We start from the raw sequence: 22,211 nt of genomic DNA on the forward strand, positions 1-22,211 counted from the left end.
AAATAAACAACCCAATTAAAAAATGGGCCAAAGACCTGAACTGACATCTCAGCATAGAAAAGATACAAGCAGAAAATAGTCATATGAACAGATATCCAACATATATAACATTCGGGATTTGTGAATTAGAAGAACAATGTGATACAACTACAAACCTATGAGAAGGGCAAAACTCTGAGACATTGACAATATCAAATGCTGCTGAAGATATGAAGCTATAGAAGCTTTCACACATTCTCATGAGAATGCAAAATGGTACAACCATTTCAAAGACAATTTGACAGTTTGTTACAAAACTAAACATATTTTTACTATTTGACTCAGCAATCTTGTTCCTTGATATTTACCCAAAGGAGTTGGAAATTTACGCCCAAACAGAAACCTTCACAAGATAGTTATGGGAGCTTTATTCATAATTGTCAAAACTTCTAAGCAACCAAAATGCCCTTCACCAAAGTAATAGATAAACAAACTGCGGTATATTCAGAAAATGAAATATTATTTAGTGTTAAAATGAAATGAGTCATCAGGTCGTAAAAAGATATGGGGAAACGTGAAACACATTATTGAGAGAAACCAAAAGGCTTTGTACTGCATGATTCTGACCTATGACATTCTGGAAAAGGCAAAACCAAAGAAACACTAAAAACGTTGGTGAATGCCAAGAGTTCAGAGGAGAGAGACGAATAGGCTGAGAACAGAGGATTTTTAGTTTAATGTGATTATTCTATATGATACTATAACAGTGGTAGATGATGTGGTGCACATTTGACAAAACCCAGTCCACTGACAGTGTGCCCTAATGTAAACTATGGACTTTGGTGGATAATGATGTATCCATGTAATTTTATCAGTTGTAACAAAAGTACACTCTGAGGTGGGATGTTGAGAATGGGGAGGTTGGATTGCCGCAGTTGAGCATATATGGGAACTCTGTACTTCATATAAAATTTTGCTGTCAACCTAAAACTCTTCTAAAAAACAAAGTCTATTTAAACATCTTATAATAAATAAACATGAAAATCGCTATCTTCATCTTGTAATCAAAAAAAGGAAAATCAACATTATGTACCAGCCAAAGAACTGCGATGAAAGACTACACTTTTCTTTATGATATTCTAGTCTTAGTGTGAAAGGATAATGAGCATTTGGTTAAGTTCACGGCTTACTGCAGAGCTCCCCTGTAGTGGCCCATGTGGACCAAATTTCAGTACATAATAGATCTCGATGAATTTTGAAAAGAAATATCTTTGTTTCTCTAGTACTTGACTCTTACAGGAAAACTTGTGGGTGTGAGTTAAAGATGATTAGTAAAAAGCTAATATCTGGCTATTACAATGGGACTCACAATTTTCTGGTGATTTTAGAGAGGAAAAGTCCTGGCACTTGGAAAAAAAAAAAACACATTAGACCCTGAGAGGCATGAAGATAGGAAGAATACCAATAATCTTTCCTCTCTGAGTCAGCTCTGTGTCCTCCTTCACGAAGAGAAAATGCCTAGATACACTTCTTTCAAACTCACAAAATCAATCGTGACCATGACGTAATCTGCACCTCCTTAACCCTACCGTGCAATTCATCTGAAAACAGCAGAGGGTGATTCTAACTCCTGCACCACACTATTATATTGCTATAGCTGCTGAAACCAATTGCCAAAAATCTGATGGCTTGAAACATACATGGATTTATGTACTTACAGTTCTAGAGGTGAGAAATCCAAAATCAGGTGTCAGTAAGGTCATATTCCGTCTGAAGAATCTAGAGGAGAGATCTGTTCCTTTGCCTTTCTGAGGTTCTAAATCTGTATTCCTTGTATTTATTTCCTGGATCAGTCACTTCCTCCAACTTCAAAGCCATAAACATAGTATAGACTCTTCTTCGGTAGTAGAGCCTCACTCTGTATTCCTCTTATAAGGATGATTGTAACTAAAATTAGATTTACCAGGAAAACTCAGGACAATTTCTGCATCTCAAGATCCCTGATTTCATGCAAAGTCTCTTTTTGCCATATAAAATAACAATTACAGATACACATTTGGACATCGATATCTTTTGGAGACCATTTGGACCTTGACAGATGTCTGGTTGGGCCCTAGGATTCTGCAGCGGAAGCCTACGTTGGGGCACCAGGCTTTAGACCTCAAGGAAGGCTCGAAATTGTGTCCTGTGCATGTGCAGTTAACTCTAGCTTGTGAGGTCTGGCGGGCAAGAGGTGGGTGGGGGTCAGGGGTTGGGGGCAAGAAGAGGATTGGGTTTTGCTTGATAGATGACATGAGGCAGGCTCCTTTTTGGCAGCGGCATCTGGGACAAGGGGCGGCTAGCTCACAAGCCATCTAGGTGTTTCTCATGCCAGGTCTCCCCTGCTGGCTCTGAAGTATTCCTGAGATCCCATGAAATTGGCTTCTGGGAAGGGTGGGTGACAGAAGCTGCTCTTCGCACCTGTTTCCTCCTTTCTGGGAGCCCCCTCTGATGCTCTGTGCATCCCAGACCATCGTCGCCTTGCCTCTCCATCAGGACTTACACTTGCTGCTCCATGAAAAAAAACAAAAAAACAAAAAGAAAAATTCAGCCTAACAGACATCCACAGTTCCACAACACAACACATCCCACATACAAAATATAGTCAAAATATATTTGCCTCTTCCACACCTCCTCTGGTTTCTTGGGGGAGTTTCCAAGAGGTATATTTCACAGTTATTAAATTCACACTCCGGAAAGTTATCCCTATGATGGAAGTCATCGAATTAGAAAAGGCAATACAAAATTCATCCTTGACTTTAACTGAAGTAATCAATAAAACTACCTCAGCCCAGGAAGGCATTCTGGTTAGACTCAACACACTGGGGAGAATAAATTCTATGGGATATTCCTTTCCACATGAGTATTTTCTTTAGGCTTCCAGGTAGGTTATTATTTTTATATTTACTCTCCTAGCACATTATACCGCCATTGATCATACTGATTTGTGTTGACTTAGTTTGCTGTGTGTGTCATTAGACTATGCCCTCTCTAAAATGAGATCGTGTTTGGCTCATCTTTTGTATTCCGAATAGTGTGGTACCATGTAGTATAAAATATGCTTTTAGTAAATTGTAGTTGAAAAAAAAATGTCTACTCAGATATTTTTGTGGAATATTTTAATTGGGGTTTGAACAGCTCATTCTGGGCTTTTACTAAAGAGGCAATTGGAAGTCCATTGACTACTTTTGAGTACGAAAATGATATAGTCACATATGCAATTTAGCAAGATTAATTCGAAAGTGGTTTTTATGGTGCAGTGGAGCAAGACGTGCATGAGACAATTACTTCTGTTAAGAGAGTGTTTCAGTAGCCCAAGTGGTAGATGTAATAGAGTTCATCTTAGGTGGCTCAGAGTCATTATGGAAAAGAAATAAGATATCACATGGAAATATGCCACAAAAATTAGAAGGAAGAGAATCTAAAAATTCAGTGATGAGGTCGTGGGAGGGAAAGAAGTGCATATTTATTTTTTTAAGTAGACCGTTAATTATATAATTCATATCTTATAGCTAAAGGTTAATATAGCACCCAAACAATAAGTTCATGAATTAAATATGACTACCTATTTATTTTATGTTGACGGAAAAAAAACTTTTGAATCACTCAATTATTTTAATTTGTTTTTGTGTGAAGTCATACAAATAGAATCTGCATTGGCAATATTTATAGAAATCTCTGTAGCCTACAGAATAATTAACAAGAATATATTCCTTATTTTTAATCAATACCCAAAGTACTAGTGGCAATGAGTTTAAAGAAATAACATTATCATTGTACTTTCTGATATAAAAGTATAAGTCTCATTATAATTCAAATAGCAAATGGCCATTTAAACCATATGTAGATTTTAGCTATATTCTAATAATCTTCTATAAATATAAAATTTAACAACTTTTTTTCACTAAAAGTTGAATCTGTACGTGTGATCTTCCAAGGAAAGTATTAGAAAGACTATTATTATCTTTTTGTATTAAATTAAATGTTCTTAAATTGTTTTTAATGACTCCTTTCTTGAAATTAGCTTTGAATTATCTATACATTTTTAAAAATTGTATGCATATGTGAGTATGTATGAAAAAATGAATCTTCATACAGATAATATTGCTAAATTTTCTTATATTTTAAAACAACTATAACATGAAAGGTAAGAATTACTATAGTACACAAATGTGTTTTCAAAAAATAAATATTAAAATTTAAAATGTTTTCATCACATATTTTTCCTCTTTTTTAGTCTATATTTTGTTATAAGATACAAATTCAACTGAGAATGGATATGCTCACTAGTTGCTAATAGGTGGGGTCACACCTATGCAAAGATATGGATTCAAATTTAATATAAGCTAAAAATTACAACCTCCAATATAAAGTCAAACTATTCATCAAAATCTACAAGCATAAGACGATTGTAATTTTTTTAATAGATTTTATTTTTTAGAGCAGCTTTAGGTTCAGAGCAAAATTGAGTGGAAGGAACAGGGATAAAGATTTATTAGGGTTTATTAAAGAAGTGATCCAAGAGAGATGGGAATTAAATGGACATGAAAACCCGGAACTTATGTTTTCATTAAACATGGAGAGATTACATATAGTTTTACTAGAAGTGGCATACACTGGCTATTAGAAGCCTATTTTTATTTATTTTGTTTTGTTTTGTTTTGTTTTGTTTTGTTTTTTATAGTTGTTCAAGAGCCTATTTTTAAATGTCAAGAATTTTTTAGTTGGATGCCAAACAAAATAAAATAAAATGTATTTTATTTTTTTTTAATTTTTTTAATGTTTATTTCTGAGACAGAGAGAGATAGAGCATGAGTGGCGGGAGGGGCAGAGAGAAAAGGAGACACAGAATCCGTAGCAGGCTCCAGGCTCTGAGCTGTCAGCACAAGGCCCAACGCAGGGCTCAAACTCACAAACTGTGAGATCATGACCTGAGCCGAAGTCGGTCGCTCAACCAACTGAGCCACACAGGCACCTCAAAATAAAACATATTTTCAAGGGTAAAATACAACCCATTGCTTTCTAATTATTTTTTTTTAATTTTGCTATTATCTGTCCTTTTGAGATTATTTTTGTCTACTATATGGTAGAAAAACTATATAATGTATTATTAGTCTCTTCCTAAATCTGTGTTCTGTAATATCACATAGGTAGTGTTATAGGTTGGATTGTGTCTGTCCAAAACTCAAGTCCTAACACCATGTGCCTTAAAATGTGACTGTAACTGAATTTAGTGATAGGGTCACCATTAGTAATAGGTACAGAAGTAATCAAGTTGAAATGAGGTCATTAGGGTGAGCCCTAATCCAATATGATTGGTATTTTTATAGAAGGGGGAAATGTGAGGGGCATCTGGGTGGCTCAGTTGGTTCAGCATCCAACTCTTGATTTTGGCTCACGGCATGATCTCACAGTTTGTGGGACTGAGCCTGCGTCTGGCTCTGTGTTGAGCATGGAAGCTGCTTGGGGTTCTCTCTCTCCCTCTCTCTCTGCCCCTCCCATGCACTCTCTCTCTCTGTCTCTTTCAAAATAAATAAACTTTAAGATAAAAGAAAGGGGAAATGTGAACACAGACATGTACAGAGGAAGATGATGTGAAGACACTTAGAGAGACAGCCATCTAAAAGCCAAGTAGAGAGGCTTGGCATGGACACTTCCCCCACAGCCCTCAAAAAGAACCAACCCTACCAACACCTTGATTTTAGACTTCTATCCTCCAGAAGTGTGACCCAATATCTATTCTTTGTTTAAACTGCCTAGTCTGTGGTACTTTGTTATGGTAACCCTAGAAAATTAAACAGGAGCTTGGAATTTTCCATGGCAGGAGTTTTTATGTCATGAAAATTGGCCAAGAGTACAAATCACATCTGTTGTTTTTGAAGGGTTGATTGGTAAACACCTAGAAGCATACACACTGTGTGTGTGTGTGTGTGTGTGTGTGTAATTTGCGGGAATTATGAAATATTTTACTACCATAAATGACAATTCTACCCTCCATAAAGACTTGTAAAGTAAAGCAGATTTTAATTTGCTAATAATTTAATCTCTGGCTTAACAAACCATCATGAAGTATTTTGAATAAAAACTGGAAAAGTCTACTTTCATGAGTAAAAAAATCACAAAGGCAGATGGAAATATACAGTCTGTATCTCCCTAGATCCTTTGTCAATAAAAGATGAAAGTAGGACAGTGATCTGAGAAAATAACAGTGAGTCTGTCAAAGAAAAGCTGTACAAGCCAGATATCAGTCTGAGAAACCTAACAATATCTGGCAATCATATTTAACATGTCTATCTAGAGGGAGTTATGAGTCCTCTTTGGGCTACCGGACATTCCTATTAAGTTGAGAAAAAAGGTTCCCAGCACCATTAGTTACTAAGTGCTAGGGAAGGAGTGATTCTTGATGTCTACAAAATCAAATTGCTTGGACTACTGTCTCCAAAAGCAGGCTCAGCTCATAAAGGCACCTGCCGATCGAGCGTTGAATGAAGATACTAGACACCTGCTGTGACCTTCCTATGTTACAACCTTCTGTTTGTCTCACTATAAAACAATTATGGAGTGGGGGTGCAGGGAATTATTTGGCACTTCTGAGCACTATGAGAGAAATGTAAATAACTTAATGTCCTGTATTCCTCATGTGTAAAATGGAGAAAAAAATCTTCCCATGCCACTTCCTTCTTGTTAAACAGGTAATAAATGAAAAGTTTCCTAGAATGAAATCTGGGAAGTAAGTGCTTAAAAATGTTAGCTACTACCTTTTGGTAGTCATATGATTCCTCTCTCTGTGAAGGAGGGAGGTGGAGCCGCCCTCATCATCATGACAGGCCATTACATATGGACAATCAAATTACGAAACGTCATCTTGGTGGAGGTTACGTTTTTAATATTTTAAAGTCAAGTGGACTTGGGTTTGCTTCTGGATTTTCCGTCACATAGAACACAGCTTTGAGCACATTTCTGGATTTCCCAAAAGCTGGATTTACTCATGTTTACAATATATAATTAGAGTGCTTTTCAAAGAGGGCAATGTACAAGATAATATATGTAATATGTTTATATGTATATGCAAGATCACTATCTGGTTTGTGACAAATATTCAATCATTATACCTATGGTTGTTATATTTCTAACATTACTTTTATCATTACCACTATCAAGATTTTCTCATAGTTCTAAGGGAAGGGTGTAATTACTATATTCATTATAAAATCCACAGGAAATATTTCCAACAAGGGTTAAGCCGGCATAAAATACCCTTATGGATTCTTAGGTCTGTTATTGGTTGTAGGCATTCCCCACAGTAGTCAGACGTGTTAAAAGGCAATGCATTTGTGCCTGCTTTGACAGCATCTGTACTAAAGACAATACATTAAGTAGAGCATATTATTTCTTGATTGTTAGTGCCTAGTAACTTTGAGCTATTTGCCTACCCCATTTCATTTATTGCCATTAGTATGTTTTTCTATTTCAAAGTTAAATGTTTATTGATTATCTACTAAATGCTAGGTGTGAGATAAATAGTGGTAAACAAAAAAAGTCCTCAAGCTCAGAAAAAAAAAGAGAGAGAAACAAATTAATTTATACCCTGCCAGTGATACAAAGTTTGATAAAGAAAATGAAGTATGATCATGGGACAGATCATTTGGGGGAAGGGTCATTGGACCAAAATAATCAATAAAGTCATCTTAGATAAGGAGACATGGGAACAAATATCTAAATAAAGTGAAGCAACAAGTGATATAGATCAAAGGAGAGAGCATTCTAGCAAGAGAAATAGTTAAATGCTGAGGCACAGAAAGTGAGTATGTTTGGATGATTCAAGAAATACTGAAGAAGCCAGGGTTGGAAGAGGTATGTGAACAAACAAGAAAGTGGAAGTCATGAGGTCACAGCTGATGTATGTGAGGATGGCTATATCCTGTACGGACTTAAAGAGTATAATGGAGACTTTAAATTTTATTTTGAGGGAGATATAAACTCCTGGAGGGCTTCAAGTATAAAAGTCACATAATCTTACATTAGTTTTAAACGTATTACGGGCTGATGGGTAGAGACTATAAATAGGCAAAAGTAGAAGCAAGGAGATCATTTTGGAAGTTGGAAGCAGATGCTACTTTCTATGCCTATCAGATATCCGGTTTGTAAATACCACCTTAAGGGAGCCGATTAAGAAGAGGAAACTTTTATTTTTGTGGAGACTATATCTCCTTATTTTGAAAAATAAACCTCAATGTATTTTATACAAGCCTCACTTTGTATTTAGTAAAATTACATTTTATTCCATATTTTTCCTAAAGAAATGATGCACAAATATTTTCTTTTAAAAAATCATATCAGGACATCTATTTTACATTTGTCTTTTGCACCGACCTTAAAGTGTGTCATTTCTCAATAATTATTTCCAACCTTCATTGATCTCTCTTGGTATTTAATTCATTGTCAATGAAGACAGAAAATTATATACATTTTCACATTTTTCCTTCTTTCATGGTAACTGGTCAAATGCTGCCAGCTCCCCACGTGACAATAGCGTTGTGTGAGATTTGATAATCTTATCATGATTTCTCATACATCCTACACCTTCTAAAAATCTTACAATTTCATGTCACAACTTAGTTGTATAATTTCATTGCACTGTATTGGATGCTGTTTATAGTTAGAAAATGAGAACAAGAAGCTAACGAAGTCGGCTGGGATAAACATAATAAATATCACCTAATTTTATAATGACTAAATCCACTAGTAAATACTTTTATTTCACGATGACTTCAGCTAGTAATGCCAAATAGGTGATATATGATTTTAAGGACATGAAATATTAGGGAAAACTCCTTTATATGAGCTGAATTTTCCCCCCAATTTTTCAAAACTATTCTAAGCCCAAATTCGAGAGGATTTATGCCCTCTTAGAACATATATCTGGAAGATCAAAGAGCAATGTTGGTCCTCTATGGTCTTTATTTATACCAAAGAAAGTTTACCTAAGTCAGGGCTTCAAGGTCTTAAGGAAGCAGAAGGAAAACATTGGCCTGCATTGGAAATATTCTTGAAAATATGCTATTAACAGTCTGTTACATTTTCCATTTTAATGGTACAAAAATGGTCCTATATGTCTCAATCAAGACAAAAGTAAATTGTCTGTTAAATGCCCAAAATGTTTTTTCCATGGCCAAGAAGAGACAAACACCATCAGGTGCAAAGGGTTGACAATGTCAAATAAATTGCAAGAAATACAAAAACTGCACGGTGTTCAGACTGTCTTATATCATGTTGGTACACATTTTGTTTAGCACAATATTGAGGGCCTGGCTCATTAGAAAATATAAAGGGTGTACGTTGAAGGGAAACACATATGAATCTACTCTGTTAATAACCAAGTGATTAGAGAGGGGGGTGCATGTAATAAATGTGCATTGATTATTGGAAACATTTCCAATGGAAAGTTCGATCTTTATTATTTTTTTTTCAAGAGAGGGGAAAATAACAACACAGGTTCCTCTGAAACTAATCTGTTGCAAATGAGTAGCAAAGGGAATGGGGAAAAATCATGAAGGAAATGCATTAGTAAGTAAGTGCTTCTCTCTGTAGATAGATAATTGATGATAGATTATAGGTAGATAGAGGATAGGTAGATAGATACTTAGATACATAGATAGATAGAAATGGGCAGTTAGTTATATAGGAAATTCTATGACAAAAACTCTCCAATGTTCTGGATCTAGAAACATAAAACATAGTTTCTGCCCCTAGAAATCTCACAAGTGAGTGGGAGCAGAAAGACACATAACCTGTAATTATAGTAAAATGTGCTATCTTCATTACTAATGGATGCACAATACAATATGAAAATACAGAGTAAGGTAGATTGAATGCCAGATTTTAGTTGTCACTACATTTTAAATGCATGAGTGTCTGGAATTTATAAATATATATTAGTAAAAATCAGAGTTAACAACTATGTGATAAAGAATATTTATCTGAAAATAAGATTTCTAAAGATTCATAACATTAAGGAAAATACACTTAAAAAGTATAATATCTGATGAATCATTAAATTCTACTCCTGAAACCAATATTATACTATACATTAACTAACTAGAATTTAAATAAAATCTTATATATTTATATACGAAGATATATATACATATATGTATCTTCTAATCAACAACTGGGCAAAAAACTTGGATAGGCACTTCACAAATGAATATTTCCAAATAGGTCAGAAACGTATAAAATGCAAGCAAAATCATTAGTTATCAGAGAAGATAAAGAACCCAGAAATATCCTCGTATAACCAATGATATAGTTGGTTTATGTTAGACAAAGGTACAAAGGCAATTCAGTACAGAGTGAACCGACTTTTTGATAAATTATGCAGGACTAATTAGATGCCTGTATGCAAAAACATGATTCCTGGGGCACATGGGTGGCTCAGTCAGGAAAGTGTCCAGCTCTTGATTCTGGCTCAGGTCATGAGGTCATGATTCATCCGTTGGAGCCGCGAGTCAGGCTCTGCGCTGGCAGCATGGAGACTGCCTGGGAGTCTCTCTTTCTCACTCTCTCTGCCCCTCTCCTGCTTGTTCTCGCTTTCTTTCTCTCTGTCTCTCTCAAAATATATAAATAAGCATTAAACAAATGATTCCTGATACATACATCACAAATTATACAAAAACTAACTTAAAATAGGCCAAAACATAAATATAAAAGAAAAAAATATACAAAATGTATAGAAAAAGGAAACATAGGACAAAACTAGCATGATCTTGGATTTGGAAAGAATTTTTGATATGACACAAAGACACATTTGATAAAAGAAAAAAGGTACATTGGGCTTTATCAAAATTAAGAGTTTTGTTCTGTGAAAGACCTGTTAAATGGAAATAAAAGCAATGGGTTATACTTAAAATTTATAAAATGCATTTATGATAAAGAACTTACACCCAGAATATATATAAAGAACTCTTAAAATTCAATGATAAGGAAATCATGGCACACTTGTTTAAACAACAGGCAAAAGATCAAATAAGATTCTTCACCAAAGAATATATATGATAGCAATAATCATATGGAAAGACTCTCAGCATCATTATCAGGAAAATACAATTTTAAATAACCATGAGATAACCAAGATATCAGTGAATATCTATTATAGTAGATAACTCACATACATTGTTGTTGGAAATAGAAAATGATACAACCCCTTTGGAAAACAGTTTGGAGTTACGATAAAGTTAAATATATACATATGACTCAGAAATTATATTGCTAAGTATTTATCCAAATTCATAAAAAACCTGCATATAAATATTTATAACAACTTTATTCACTATTGACAAAAATCTAAAGTGCTCTAGATACATATCAACAAGTGAATAGGTAAACTGTGGTACATTCATACAATGGAATGCTATTCAGTAATGAAAATTTACATGACAGCCCTAGGGGGGGCCTGGGGGGCTCAGTCGGTTAAGCGTCTGACTCTTGATTTCGGCTCAGATCATGGTCTCAAGTTGTGATATCTAGCTGCTTCAGGCTCTGTGCTAGGTGTGGAGGCTGCTTAAGATTCTCTCTCTTTCCCTCTCCTTTTGCCTTTCTCTTCCCCAGCTCATGTGGGTGTGTTCTCTCACTCTCTCTCTCTCTCTCAAAAAAAAAGGAAAAAAAATTATATAACAGCACAAATGTGTTGTAAGAATCCAGGTTTAAAAAGCTACATTGTGTATGGTTCCATTTTTATTCTGGGAAAGGTAAAACAATAAGGACAGGAAAATGATCAGCTGTTGCCAGGGAATAATGGCAGGGGTAAGGGTGAGGAAGGAGGTGAACTCAATGAGGCAGCCCAAGTTCACTTTTGGTTCAGATAGCTACTCTGAATGGTCAGTACATTTTTAAAATGCATGAATATCTGGAAAAAAATTTTTCCAGGGAAAATTTGTTTGGCTTTGCACAAAACACAATGATCAGAGACGTACAAATTAAAACCACGATTATAGTCGACCACGTTCACAGTAGAATGGCTAAAATTAAATAAACAAGTAAGCAAGTGAATAAATAAATGATGTATTACATATTTGAAGATGTGGGGCACCCGGGATTTAGTATATTAGCTGTGGGAGGGTAAACTGGTACAACCACTTGGAAACATTTTGACAGAATCCCTTCGATTAAATGTATGCATATGTTATGACCCAGAAATTCTACTCATATATACAAAATCCTACATATATAAATGTGTACTTGTCCATGTATTTGTTCCTATCTATCTACTCTCTATCAAATACATGTGTAATAATGTTTGAAATTGCGTTATTCATAATCATCCCAAACTGGAAACATCACAAAAGGTTTAGCAACACTGGAAGAGATACATACATTTGCATATATTCCCATAATGGAATGCTAAGCAGCAGTGAATTGAACAAAGTAGAGCTTGTACATCACTATCATAAATTGTAATGCCATATAGAAGAAACCAGATACAGAAGGTCCATACTGTTCTATTTCATTTACATAAAATTCAAAAAGAGAAAAATACTCAAGATTATTTATTATATTAATTTCCTATGGTGCTATAGAATATTATCTTTAATTTAGTGGTTTAAAACAACACAAATTTGTTCTCTTACTGTTCTGGAGGTCAAGAGTCTCAAATGGGTCTTACTGAGCTAAAATCAATGTGTGGGCATGACTGCATTCCTTCTGGAGGACCAAGGGGAGAGGCCATTTCCTAACCATTGTTAGCTTATGGAGAATGCCTGCATTCCTAGGCCTTGACCTGCCCCCTCCACCATTCCTTCATCGTCAATGATTACTTCAGTGACTACTTCTCTCCAACTTCTGCTTCTGTTGTCACAGATCCTCTGACTGATTTTTCTGCTGTCTTCTTTGACTTACAAGGACCCTCGTAATTACATTGGGCCAAACTAGATAATCCAGAACTATCTCCTCATTTAAGGTCAATTTATGAGCAACCTTAATTCATTCTGCAATTTTAATTCCTCCTGACTATGTTACATAACATATTCATAGGTACCAGAGATTAAGATATGGTCAGTCATCTTTAAGAGTCCATTATTCTCTTTCATTAGGTGATAAATATTAGAACGTTGGTTACATGTTCATAGGAGAAATAACCTACAGCCAGCACTAAGCAGGCTTGTCGTGTTAGTAAGATCCTATATCTTGATCAGGGTTGTCTTTAAAGAGTTATGTTCCCTTGGGACGCCTGGGTGGCTCAGTCGGTTAAGCGACCGACTTGCTCAGGTCATGATCTCACAGTTTGTTAGTTTAAGCCCCGCGACGGGCTTTGTGCTGACAGCTCCGAGCCTGGAGCCTACTTCGGATTCTGTGTCTCCTTCTCTCTCTGCCCCTCCCCCACTTGTGCTGTCTCTCTATCAAAAAATAAGTAAAATTAAAAAAAAAAATTAGAGAGTTGTTTCCCTTTGGGTAGTGATGATGGCTTTAACCCTACATTCATATTTTCTTCACACATTCAAGTGATATAGTAAACTTTGATGAAATAGTACATAAAACACAAGAAAGGGGATGTAGAAAATGATTTTTAATGTAAAATAATATAAAACATTTTGTAAGAGTAAATGGATAATTTTAAGAAAAATTAAATTATCTTTTTATTTCAGAAAGGAAATATATATATAATAACATATATAATATGCTTTAAATGACTTTATGACCAAACAGTTGTTTTGGTAGAGTCTTTAAAGTTTATGATAAATATGTTTTTAATGTACTTTAGAAGAACAACTTAATGAGATAAAACTATTCCAATGTATTTGAATCATACCCTAAGCATAATACCAAGAGCTGAGAAATATGTCACTTAAGATTTATGTATGAAATGAAAATAAAAATAATGCATAGTAAATATTTTGGAGGTAATACAATGATAACTTCAAAATAAAGTTAATTAAATCCATTATGGACCATAGAGAAAACAGTATCAGGCAGGCATTTAACATATATTATTATAAATAGTAAGCCAGTACGATTTCTAGTATTGTACAGAATCACAAAGGAGAATGTTTTTTAAGTATACGGTCAAAGAAAGATTTTTATGTTTACATTCTATTTATATATTTTCTCTATATTCGTAAGTATGGATTTTATTTTGAAAATTAACTTTTTGAAAATAAATTTACATTATTTTTTTTATTTTAAATGTTTATTTATTTTTAAGAGAGAGAGTGTAAGCATGGGAGGGGCAGAGAGAGAGGGAAACACAGAATCCGAAGCAGGCTCCAGGTTCCAAGCAGTCAGCACAGAGCCCAATGCAGGGCTCAAGCTCACAGACTGAGAGATCATGACCTGAGCTCAAGTTGGACGCTTAACCGACTGAACCACCCAGGGGCCCCACGTTATTTTTTTAAAAAGAATAATTTTATTAAAATCAAGTGAAAACCCAGAGAATGAACTTTTGCTAGGTAAAAATTATACAACTGAGTCATATTTTTTAGTTCTTTTCTAACAATGTTTTTCTTGAGCTTTCAAGCACTCTTAACAGCCTGGTACTAATTCTCACTTAGAAGCTGTTGAACTGAGAGAGGTCTGGAAATGCACCAGTTCAGTGAAAGATCCAGCCCATCAGGAGGTTCTGAGAGTCTCTTGGGTTTAAACCCTTTTCATCTTTTAGCTCCCAGTCTTCTAATCCATTTTTGGGAGGAATCTTCAATTATCCCTGTTTTTAGCCCTTATTTATCACCTTCCCTTTGAAAAGCAGGATTTCAATTACATGTTAGAGGTGAAGCAATTGAAAAGTCTTCCTTCAGTAAAGCCACGTTGTTTGCATAAAGATACCAGTCATATCTGCTCCTTGAGGCTCCAGTCTGGCATTCTCTTAGATTCTGTTCAGCACTATCTGTGATCTTTTATTCCCTTTATATTTTATTTATTTTTTTATTTAAAAACAATTTAGTTAATATATAGTGTAATAATGATTTTAGGAATAGAATGTGGTGATTCATTGCATACATATAACACCCAGTGCTCATCCCAACAAGTGCCCTTCTTAATGCTCATCACCCAATTAGCCCATCCCCCCACCAAACACCCCACCCTCAGTTTGTTCTCTATACTTAAGAGTCTTTTATAGTTTGTCTCACTCTCTTTTTTTATGTTATTTTTGTTTCCCTTCCCTTATGTTCATCTGTTTTGTATCTTAAATTCCACATATGAGTGAAATCATATATTTGTCTTTCTCTGACTGACTTATTTAGCTTAGCATAATATACTCTAGTTCCATCCATGTTGTTGCAAATGGCCAGATTTCATTCATTATGATCCCGAGTAATATTCCATTGTATATATATATAGATATCTATATATATACACCACATCTTCTTTATCCATTCATCAATTGATGGGCATTTGGGGTCTTTCCATGCTTTGGCTATTGTCAATAGTGTTGTTATAAACATTGGGGTGCATGTGCCCCTTCAAATCAGCACTCCTGTATCCTTTAGATAAATACCTAGTAGTGCAATTGCTGGGTTGTAAGGTAGTTCTAATTTTAATTTTTTGAGGAACTTCCATACTGTTTTCAAGAGTGACTGTACCAGTTTGCATTCTCACCAGCAATGCAAAAGAGTTCATCTTTCTCCACATCCTTGCCAACATCTGTTGTTGCCTGAGTTGTTAATGTTAGCCATTCTGACAGGTGTGAGGTGATATCTCATTGTGGTTTTGATGTGTATTTCCCTGATGATGAGTGATGTTGAGCATCTTTTCATGTTTCTGTTAGCCATTTGAATGTCTTCTTTGGAAAAGTGTCTATGACTTCTGCCCATTTCTTCCCTGGATTATTTGTTTTGGGGATGTTGAGTTTGATGACTTCTTCATAGATTTTGGATACTAACCCTTTATTGGATATATTATTTGCAAGTATCTTCTCCCATTCCATTGGTTGCCTTTTAGTTTTGCTGATTATTTCCTTCACTGTGCAGAAGGTTTTTGTCTTGATGGGGTCCCAACAGTTCATTTTTGCTTCTGTTTCCCTTGCTTCCAGAGACATGTCAAGTGGGAAGTTGCTGCAGCTGAGGTCAAAGAAGTTGTTGCCTGTTTTCTTTTCTAGGATTTTGATGGTTTCCTGTCTTACGTTTAGGTCTTTCACCCATTTTGAGTTTATTTTTGTGTATGGTGCAAGTGATCCAGGTTCATTCTTCTGCATGTCGTTGTCCAGTTTTCCCAACATAATTTGCTGAAGAGACTGTCTTTTTTCCTTTGGATATTCTTTCCTGCTTTGTCAAAGATTAGCTGGCCAGACATTTGTGTGTATATTTCTGGGTTCTCTATTCTGTTCCATTGATCTAAGTGTCTGGTTCCGTGCCAGTACCATACTGCCTTGATGATTACAGATTTGTAATATATCTTGAGGTCTGGGATTATGATGCCTCCAGCTTTGGGTTTCTTTTTCAGGATTGCTTTGGCTATCCGGGGTCTTTACTGCTTCCATACAAATTGTAGGATTGTTTCTTCCAGCTCTGTGAAGGATGCTTATGCTATTCTGATAGGTATTGCCTAGAACATGTAGATTACTTTGGGTGGTATCAACATTTTAACAATATTCTTCCGATCCATGAGCATGGACTGTTTTTCCATTTCTTTGTGTCTTCTTCAATTTCTTTCATAAGTTTTCTATAGTTTTCAGCATACAGATCTTTTACATCTTTTGTTAGGCTTGGACCAGTGATGACTCTCTGGGGAGGGTCTCGCTGAGCAATGGCTGGGTGCCAGCTTGCCCCAGAAAATGTTCGTGTGATCACATGGCAGCAGAGATTTGGAGATTATGGTAAATCACAACACACAGCTGCCCTAGGTTTCGCTGCACTCTGGTCTTTGTCCCAATACCTGTAAACATGGCTGCTCTCCAGATTCTGCTGGGACCTTGGCCTGAAAGGAGGCCATATGGCCTCTTCCAAATGCACTCCAAGCCAGGGAACTACTTCTCCCCATGTGGCACATGGACTCCTCAGACCCCGCTGCCTGCTCCTGGAGATTCACCCTACTTCCTCACCAGAGCACCGCCAGGCACTGAGCTCTGAAACATCAGACTCTGAGCTCCACTGTTTATAGAATCCTGGTGGTATTGAAACCATCTCCTTTCTTCCTGTTAATGGTTTTGGGGAGCAGATTCCTTGTTCAGTCCCCTGTGGGTGTTTTCCTTCTTTCTATCTCTCTCCAGCTACTTTTGGGGGAATGCTATTCTTGCATGATCCCGATGTGCCACACTCTCCCCCTCTCCTTTCCTCTGTTCTCTTTCTACAAAAACAGCTCACTACCCTACATGGCTTTTCTCTCCCCCAGTTCATCTCTCCTCACCATGTACCTGCTGAGTTCTGTGGCACAAGTGATGCAGATTGCTGGGTTAATCCTCAGATCAGTTTCATAGGTGTTCAAAATGGTTTGGTGCTGATCTGGCTAAGTTTCAGGGATGAGACAAGGTCAGGGTCTCCATGCTGCTCCGCCGTCTTAACTCCTCCCCCAAATAAATTTACTTTTTTTTTTTTTTTTTCAACGTTTATTTATTTTTGGGACAGAGAGAGACAGAGCATGAACGGGGGAGGGGCAGAGAGAGAGGGAGACACAGAATCGGAAACAGGCTCCAGGCTCCGAGCCATCAGCCCAGAGCCCGACGCGGGGCTCGAACTCACGGACCGCGAGATCGTGATCCGGCTGAAGTTGGACGCTTAACCGACTGCGCCACCCAGGCGCCCCCAAATAAATTTACTTTTAAAACATGTTGTATACATACACACATATACATATGTACAAACATGTATACACACACATATATATGCATATACAAATATAAGTGTATATGCAAGAATGTATATGTATGTACATGTGCATTCATATATTTTTATTCATCTTTTTCATTTTCCTTCACAGCACTTATCAGAACCTTACACAATGTATATATTTGTTTATTTGTTTGTTTGTTTATTATAAACTAGCTGATCCATGGTAGCAGTGTCTTTTAGTGCTGCAGAAATATACCCACTTTGAAAACAGTATATTTCTTAGTTATGGGATCTTTATATAGTAACATTTGTATTTTTTTTTTAAGTTTATTTATTTTTGAGAGAGAGAGAGAGAGAGAGAGAGAACACAAGCACAGGAGGGGCAGAGAGAGAGAGGGAGACACAGAAATCAAAGCACATTCCAGGCTTTGAACTATCAGCACAGAGCCCGATGTGGGCCTTGAACTCATAGACCGGAGGTGATGACCTGAGCCAAAGTTGGATGCCCAACCAACTAAGCCACCCAGGTGCCCCTGTATTTGTATTTTATTTAAACCAAATATCCCTTCTATATATTTAATGTTTCAATGTAATTTTAATGACCTTAAAGTTTTTAAGTATACATGTATACGTTAACAGTATAGCTTTCATTAAATAAAACGCAATATTATTTGCTCATAATTCTCATTTCTGACATAAATAATTTTTAAAGTTTTTATCAACTCCTTTTATTTACTTTCCTGGAACTCTTCCACGTTCATCATGCTTTGCTTAAACCCTGCTGGCCAGACCTCTACGAAAACAGGAATACACTAGAATTTTATGTAGATAGAGGATTATGTCACACAGTTTTAATTTGAACATGTCTATTTATTTTAGTGTTTCTCCAAAACACTCTATATTTTTGTTTATGTTTCAATATGTCAAGTAGATATTAGGCAGATTATTATTGTTAAATAATTAAACTGAAATGACCAAGCGCCTTAACTCAGCAAATGTACATACTAGAAACATGTCTACCTTTCTTAACGTGGGCTTAACTCAAACACACTTAACTAATCCGCAACAGTTCGTCTCCCGCTACAGCCACTAATATGTCCGTCTGCAGTTACCAAGACATTTTTTGTGACTTTTCCTGAAATCTTCCTCGAAACAGTAACTCACCCATAATGTCTCTGGCTCTGTATTATCAGAAGTTGCTTTCCCTTCTCCTAAATCATACAGTGATGTGCCCAATTCTTATTAACTCCACTGACGAGAAATCTTTAAGAGGTGATTGATGTGGTCATTCTGAAATGAAGTGGCTACCAGCATTCCAACCACAAAGGTGATCACTGAAGATGATGAACCACTGAATTCCGCAAGAGAGAGAATTTTTCTATTAAGGTATGATAAACGACAGCAGCTTCTGTGTTCATTTCCTTTTCATTTTGCTTTAACTTCTTCATTTTTTTAACTGAAGTTTTCTAATCCATCTCGAACTCGGAAGTGGCTTATCAAGTGTTAGTTTAAAAAAATAACTGTAAACATGTCTGCAGACACCGACACTACCTGTTCAAGTAGAATGACAAAGCCTAGTTTGATAATTTCATCAAACTGAACTCAGTAATTTCACTACAAAGTTAATAGCGGTCTTGCTCGATTTACCAGAATTTTCTTTTTTCCTGCAGCCACTTATTCAGTTAGTCTTGTACCAAAGGCCAGTTGTGGCCATTCTAAAATGCACAGTTCCTTGTGAGCTTTTATCGGTATAATGTTACCACTGCATGCGACCACAGCAGAATCAGTGTTGAGATTCTGAAGTGGAATTTAACCTGAATTTCATGTGCTTATAATAAATTGTGAAGTTATGTAATGTGAACATATAGGTTTTTGTGTGTGTGTTTGCCATTGTGCAAGAAATCATTCCTTTTCTCAACATATGCTTTTAAAACAAACTTTAGTACATCCACAAATATGTATTTCCACCTTTGCTATATTTATGTAAGCATAAAAATGAATGACTGAATCCAACTACCTAGCTATGTAGATCTGCCAACATTTTTAGAACCTGTCCTATTGATAATAATAAGAGTGGCATATTTTATTAGATCTAGAGTTCTGTGCTTTTGAAAAAAAAATATCATTTATTTTGCCAACATTTATGTAAATGAATTGTAAAATATTCAGTGACTGTTACATTTCTGTCCCTTTCTTTTCCAGTTACTGATCAGAAAGTTAGAAGGAGTTTTCATTGCCAACTTACTCAAAAATGTGAAGAATTTAAATATTATTTGCTTTCTTTCCCATGCCATAATTTGGCATTGAACTATGTTAACTACATGCAGTGTTAGCAAACTACAGGTAAGGGAATTCAAAACTAACTCATATTTTGGCTAATGTGTAAAACACTCTCTGGGAAATAACCCACCCGTGTTAGAATTCTAATGTTCTTTTAATCCTTTTTGACAGCTGCAGATCTGAATGGCTTCAAATTAAAGGACAACAACACAATAGGAAAAAACACAAAGATGATAATGGCTAACATTTATTGAGCTGATGCTATGCAGCAGGCAATACACTCTGAATTTTATCCGGACGGATCATTTAGTCTTTACAAAATTATATATACAAATTACTGATATGTTGTCTATCACAGATATAAGGAATTAATTTATAGGGAGAGTAAGTGGCATTCCAAGGTAAGGAAGGTGGTCAATGGAGGGATTCAACACATTTTACGTCTAGTCTCCAACACAATTGTGTGTGGCTACGTATTTGAGTTGTCTCCACACAATACACTCTTTAAAAATAGTTGTTCTTTTTATTACCTCTTGTTGAGAGAAGTTCAGTGGGTGTATTTTTTTCTTAAAGCTCACTTATTTATTTTTGAGAGAGAGAACATGAGCTGGGGAGGGGCAGAAAGAGAGGGATACACAGAATCTGAAGCAGGCTCCAGACAGTCAGTCCAGAGCCCAACACAGGGCTCGAACCTAGGAACTGCAAAATCGTGACCTGAGCCAAAGTCAGATGCTCAACCAACTGAGCCTTCCAGGCACCCCAGTAAGTATATTTTTAATATATTTCAACTAAAAGAATATGCCAAGTCCAGTGGCCCTAACACATAGCTCTGACTTATGCTCTGTCCATTCATTGGCCTTGCTTTCCAAAATATTAGGGTATGTTCCCATTTTTCCAGTTCCACAGACTATTATACCTAAAATAGGTGTTTATCTCCCATTGCCTTTTTTCCTTCAAAGGACACTCAGTTAAGCCGGTAGTAACATTTAATTGGAACAATGATTTTATTGGATTTAAAATTTTTTAACTAGATATATTTAGGGATCAAATTATGTATGTGCTTTTTATCAATTTAGTCATGGCAACTAGTCTAAGATAATATATTTTAGAAGAAATGTAAGCAGAAATGATAGTAAATCCATAAATATAAATTTATCAAATGCCATTTAAACATCTAGTATGTCATTGAATAAAATAAATGATTTTATATCCATGAAAAAGCGAAATACATGTTTTTTAAAATGCAGTATGACATTAAAATTAGCAAGAACATTAGTAATATTAACAAAATTAAGTATTGTTTAATTCATGGTAAAATTGTTTTAATCTTCTCCTTAGAAGCATTGCCCCTTAGAAATACTGTGTTCACTACTACTTTGTGTGTTTTTAAGTTTGTTATCTCCTAGAATTAGAATTATCCTTTCTTGACAACAAAACAAATTTCTGTCTAATTGAAAATTCAATATCATACATAAGCATAGCATTAGCAACATTGTTATTCAAGAAAGTAAAAAGGACATGCTTGTGTACCATAACTACTCGTAGTAATATTGATCTGAATTTTCTAGCCGAGGTAAAAATACATATATACATACATACATACATGGTCATGAATGCCAAAAAGACTGTGAAAACACTATCACTATTATAGATGGCACACCATTCTCCTTCTGAGAATTCCTAAACATCAAGTAAAATAGAAAAACAATTAGTGTTCAATTATATGGCTGCATAAAATAAATAATAAAATCTGTATTTCATATATGTCATCAATAGGCAAAAATTAAAATGGTTGAAAAAATCCTACGAATAGGAGCAAAGTGCAAGGATAAGCAAATCAATTCAATAGAATAGTGAATACAAAAAACAAAAAACTAACAAACAAATAAACAAAAAAACAAAACCCTCAAACCTGCGGACATTTATTTTAGGAAAAGTGAGCTTAATCTTTTTAATATCCTTATGGAGAAAAAAAAGGAATTTGACTACTACCTCACTTTGTTCTTGAAAATCAATCCCAAGGCAATTGTAGATTGCATACTGATAATAAAACCATAAAGTTTCTAGAAGAAAATTTGAGAGAATGGTTTCAAGTCTTGATATGTGGAATTTGTTTTTTTAACAAATAACACAAAAGGCACTAATTTCAAGGAAAAA

General features: G+C 35.5%; 1 long non-coding RNA gene across 1 annotated transcript; it reads right to left on the minus strand.

Annotated features, from left to right (window-relative positions):
* Positions 1-240: 240 nt before the first annotated feature.
* LOC115508355 lies at positions 241-20,556 on the minus strand. Its single transcript, XR_003966987.1, has 3 exons — positions 20,547-20,556; positions 9,527-9,530; positions 241-311 (listed from the first exon to the last, which is right to left on the minus strand). It is a non-coding gene; the product is annotated as an uncharacterized LOC115508355 (long non-coding RNA).
* Positions 20,557-22,211: the final 1,655 nt, after the last annotated feature.

This window comes from Lynx canadensis, chromosome A1, assembly GCF_007474595.2.
Source record: "Lynx canadensis isolate LIC74 chromosome A1, mLynCan4.pri.v2, whole genome shotgun sequence".
Lineage (NCBI taxonomy): Eukaryota > Metazoa > Chordata > Mammalia > Carnivora > Felidae > Lynx > Lynx canadensis.